We start from the raw sequence: 5,407 nt of genomic DNA, 5'->3' as shown, positions 1-5,407 counted from the left end.
GCACTTGCGGGGTGATGTGTCCGCCTCGTCTGGTTCCCCAGGTCGGCCAGAACAAGTGAAAATTCGGCCTCTTCTCCTGGAAGTCCGGCCAAGTTTGGCGAATATTTTCTAAGTGCCAACGGCACTTGCGGGGTGATGTGTCCGCCTCGTCTGGTTCCCCAGGTCGGCCAGAACAAGTGAAAATTCGGCCTCTTCTCCTGGAAGTCTGGCCAAGTTTGGCGAATATTTTCTAAGTGCCATCGGCACTTGCGGGGTGATGTGTCCGCCTCGTCTGGTTCCCCAGGTCGGCCAGAACAAGTGAAAATTCGGCCTCTTCTCCTGGAAGTCTGGCCAAGTTTGGCGAATATTTTCTAAGTGCCAACGACTCAACAGCCGTAAAGTGTCCGCCTCGGCTGGTTCCCCATAACGGCCAGAACAAGTGAAAATTCGGCCTCTTCTCCTGGAAGTCTGGCCAAGTTTGGCGAATATTTTCTAAGTGCCAACGACTCAACCAGCGTAAAGTGTCCGCCTCGGCTGGTTCCCCATAACGGCCAGAACAAGTGAAAATTCGGCCTCTTCTCCTGGAAGTCTGGCCAAGTTTGGCGAATATTTTCTAAGTGCCAACGACTCAACCAGCGTAAAGTGTCCGCCTCGGCTGGTTCCCCATAACGGCCAGAACAAGTGAAAATTCGGCCTCTTCTCCTGGAAGTCTGGCCAAGTTTGGCGAATATTTTCTAAGTGCCAACGACTAAACCAGCCTAAAGTGTCCGCCTCGGCTGGTTCCCCATAACGGCCAGAACAAGTGAAAATTCAGCCTCTTCTCCTGGAAGTCTGGCCAAGTTTGGCGAATATTTTCTAAGTGCCAACGACTCAACCAGCGTAAAGTGTCCGCCTCGGCTGGTTCCCCATAACGGCCAGAACAAGTGAAAATTCGGCCTCTTCTCCTGGAAGTCTGGCCAAGTTTGGCGAATATTTTCTAAGTGCCAACGACTAAACCAGCGTAAAGTGTCCGCCTCGGCTGGTTCCCCAGGTCGGGTACCACAAGTGAAAATTCGGCCTCTTCTCCTGGAAGTCTGGCCAAGTTTGGCGAATATTTTCTGAGTGCCAACGACTCAACCAGCCTAAAGTGTCCGCCTCGGCTGGTTCCCCATAACGGCCACCAAAAGTGAAAATTCGGCCTCTTCTCCTGGAAGTCAAGCCAAGTTTGGCAAATATTTTCTAAGTGCCAACGACTCAACCAGCGCAAAGTGTCCGCCTCGGCTGGTTCCCCATAACGGCCATGAAAAGTGAAAATTCGGCCTCTTCTCCTGGAAGTCAAGCCAAGTTTGGCAAATATTTTCTAAGTGCCAACGACTCAACCAGCGTAAAGTGTCCGCCTCGGCTGGTTCCCCAGGTCGGCCACCAAAAGTGAAAATTCGGCCTCTTCTCCTGGAAGTCTTGCCAAGTTTGGCGAATATTTTCTAAGTGCCAACGACTCAACCAGCGTAAAGTGTCCGCCTCGGCTGGTTCCCCAGGTCGGCCACCAAAAGTGAAAATTCGGCCTCTTCTCCTGGAAGTCAAGCCAAGTTTGGCAAATATTTTCTAAGTGCCAACGACTCAACCAGCGTAAAGTGTCCGCCTCGGCTGGTTCCCCAGGTCGGTCACCAAAAGTGAAAATTCGGCCTCTTCTCCTGGAAGTCTGGCCAAGTTTGGCGAATATTTTCTGAGTGCCAACGACTCAACCAGCGTAAAGTGTCCGCCTCGGCTGGTTCCCCAGGTCGGCCACCAAAAGTGAAAATTCGGCCTCTTCTCCTGGAAGTCAAGCCAAGTTTGGCAAATATTTTCTAAGTGCCAACGACTCAACCAGCGCAAAGTGTCCGCCTCGGCTGGTTCCCCATAACGGCCATGAAAAGTGAAAATTCGGCCTCTTCTCCTGGAAGTCAAGCCAAGTTTGGCAAATATTTTCTAAGTGCCAACGACTCAACCAGCGTAAAGTGTCCGCCTCGGCTGGTTCCCCAGGTCGGCCACCAAAAGTGAAAATTCGGCCTCTTCTCCTGGAAGTCAAGCCAAGTTTGGCGAATATTTTCTAAGTGCCAACGACTCAACCAGCGTAAAGTGTCCGCCTCGGCTGGTTCCCCAGGTCGGCCACCAAAAGTGAAAATTCGGCCTCTTCTCCTGGAAGTCAAGCCAAGTTTGGCAAATATTTTCTAAGTGCCAACGACTCAACCAGCGTAAAGTGTCCGCCTCGGCTGGTTCCCCAGGTCGGTCACCAAAAGTGAAAATTCGGCCTCTTCTCCTGGAAGTCAAGCCAAGTTTGGCAAATATTTTCTAAGTGCCAACGACTCAACCAGCGTAAAGTGTCCGCCTCGGCTGGTTCCCCATAACGGCCACCAAAAGTGAAAATTCGGCCTCTTCTCCTGGAAGTCAAGCCATGTTTGGCAAATATTTTCTAAGTGCCAACGGCTCTTGAGCCGAAAAGTGTCCGCCTCGGCTGGTTCCCCATAACGGCCACCAAAAGTGAAAATTCGGCCTCTTCTCCTGGAAGTCAAGCCAAGTTTGGCAAATATTTTCTAAGTGCCAACGGCTCTTGAGCCGAAAAGTGTCCGCCTCGGCTGGTTCCCCAGGTCGGCCACCAAAAGTGAAAATTCGGCCTCTTCTCCTGGAAGTCAAGCCAAGTTTGGCAAATATTTTCTAAGTGCCAACGGCTCTTGAGCCGAAAAGTGTCCGCCTCGGCTGGTTCCCGCGGTCGGCCTTCAAAAGCGAAAATTCGGCCTCTTCCCCTGGTAGCCCTGCCAACTTGTGCGAATTTTTTCTAAGTGCCAACGGCTCTTGAGCCGAAAAGTGTCCGCCTCGGCTGGTTCCCTCGGTCGGCCCCAAAAAGCGAAAATTCGGCCTCTCCCTCTTTAGGTACCAGGGGCTGGGGTACCAGGGGGAGGGTGCAGTACCAACTTTGGTCTTCAGGTGCGCCAGAGTACGCTAAATGGTCCCCCTAGTCAGCGTACTCATCAACGATTTACCCCCCTTTCGCAAAATATAGTCAGAACGAGCATGGGGGGCGCATAATTTACCCCACAAAATGAAAGGGCCCGGTGCCGAGCGCTTGGTCATGGCCGCCAGCAGCGCCCCTTGCTCGGTGGGAACACAACACGCAGGGTTGCACAGCACCCTGGAAGGCACAAAGAGAGTGAAAAATTTTCTAAGTGTCACTCTTGACGAAAAATGTCTAAGTGCCTCTCTTGACGAAAAATTTCTAAGTGCCACGCTTGACGAAAAATGTCTAAGTGCCACAGCGCTCGAAAATTTCCTAAGTGCGAGCACGGCTGTGAAATATTCAAAGTACAAGGAACGCTGGCAGAATCTCTCGACGGCCGTCTGCTCCCGGCGGCCGCCGTGAAGTCTCCCCTCCCGGGGACGGCTGTCTGCTCCCGGCAGCCGTCCTTAACCCCCTCCCCACACGTTGGACGAACACCAGCCGAGGGCGAAAGGCTCGCGGTGTGGAAGGATCGTGGCCACGGCTAATCTAGCGATGCCCGCGTTGGACGGTCACACCGCACGACAGAGCGGGGCCTGCATCCGGCGCGAGGCGGCCTTCAGGCACGTGGCTCGAGACGACCTCACCCGCCCTAGCCCGGAGCGGAAAGACTTTGAAATTTTCAAAGTCCAAGGAACACTGGCAGAATGGGAGGACCGGCCGCCTCCTTAAACACAGGCCGGAGAGATGGAGCGGGATCAGCGGCCCGCGCGTTGAGCGAACACCGGCCGAGGGCGAAAGGCTCGCGGTGTGGAAGGATCGTGGCCACGGCTAATCTAGCGATGCCCGCGTTGGACGGTCACACCGCACGACAGAGCGGGGCCTGCATCCGGCGCGAGGCGGCCTTCAGGCACGTGGTTCGAGACGACCTCACCCGCCCTAGCCCGGAGCGGAAAGACTTTGAAATAGTCAAAGTCCAAGGAACACTGGCAGAATCTCTCGACGGCCGTCTGCTCCCGGCGGCCGCCGTGAAGTCTCCCCTCCCGGGGACGGCTGTCTGCTCCCGGCAGCCGTCCATAACCCCCTCCCCACACGTTGGTTGAACATCAGCCGAGGGCGAAAGGCTCGCGGTGTGGAAGGATCGTGGCCACGGCTAATCTAGCGATGCCCGCGTTGGACGGTCACACCGCACGACAGAGCGGGGCCTGCATCCGGCGCGAGGCGGCCTTCAGGCACGTGGTTCGAGACGACCTCACCCGCCCTAGCCCGGAGCGGAAAGACTTTTACAAGTCCAAGGAACACTGGCAGAATGGGAGGACCGGCCGCCTCCTTAAACACAGGCCGGAGCGACCGAGCGGGATCAGCGGCCCGCGCGCAGGGTCTTCCAAATGTACAAAGTCCTAGGGACAATGGCAGAATCGCTCGACGGCCGTCTGCTCCCGGCGGCCGCGGTGAAGGGACTGTACACCCCACCCGGGGACGGCTGTCTGCTCCCGGCAGCCGTCCTTCCCCCCCACCCCACACGTTGACCGACACCGGCCGAGGGCGAAAGGCTCGCGGTGTGGAAGGATCGTGGCCACGGCTAATCTAGCGATGCCCGCGTTGGACGGTCACACCGCACGACAGAGCGGGGCCTGCATCCGGCGCGAGGCGGCCTTCAGGCACGTGGTTCGAGACGACCTCACCCGCCCTAGCCCGGAGCGAAAAGACTTTGAAATATTCAAAGTCCAAGGAACACTGGCAGAATGGGAGGACCGGCCGCCTCCTTAAACACAGGCCGGAGCGACCGAGCGGGATCAGCGGCCCGCGCGGAGGGTCTTTAAAATGTACAAAGTCCTAGGAACAATGGCAGAATCGCTCGACGGCCGTCTGCTCCCGGCGGCCGCGGTGGAAGGACTGTACACCCCACCCGGGGACGGCTGTCTGCTCCCGGCAGCCGTCCTTCCCCCCCACCCACACGTTGACCGACACCGGCCGAGGGCGAAAGGCTCGCGGTGTGGAAGGATCGTGGCCACGGCTAATCTAGCGATGCCCGCGTTGGACGGTCACACCGCACGACAGAGCGGGGCCGCATCTGGCGCGAGGCGGCCTTCAGGCACGTGGTTCGAGACGACCTCACCCGCCCTAGCCCGGAGCGGAAAGACTTTGAAATTTTCAAAGTCCAAGGAACACTGGCAGAATGGGAGGACCGGCCGCCTCCTTAAACACAGGCCGGGCGAAAAATATGCGAATGTTGGGTCTCATCCAAGAAAGGGAGTTACCGGCCGCCTCCTTAAACACAGGCCGGGCGAAAAATATGCGAATGGTCCATCCAAGGAAGGAGGACCGGCCGCCTCCTTAAACACAGGCCGGGCGAAAAATATGCGAATGGTCCATCCAAGGAAGGAGGAGCGGCCGCCTCCTTAAACACAGGCCGGAGAGATGGAGCGGGATCAGCGGCCCGCGCTTTGAGCGACCACCGGCCGAGGGCGAAAGGCT

The sequence above is a fragment of the Syngnathus floridae genome, unplaced genomic scaffold (assembly GCF_059516105.1).
Source record: "Syngnathus floridae isolate MCC-2025c unplaced genomic scaffold, RoL_Sflo_1.0 HiC_scaffold_57, whole genome shotgun sequence".
NCBI classification, from domain to species: Eukaryota; Metazoa; Chordata; class Actinopteri; order Syngnathiformes; family Syngnathidae; genus Syngnathus; species Syngnathus floridae.
This window is presented reverse-complemented; position numbering follows the sequence as displayed.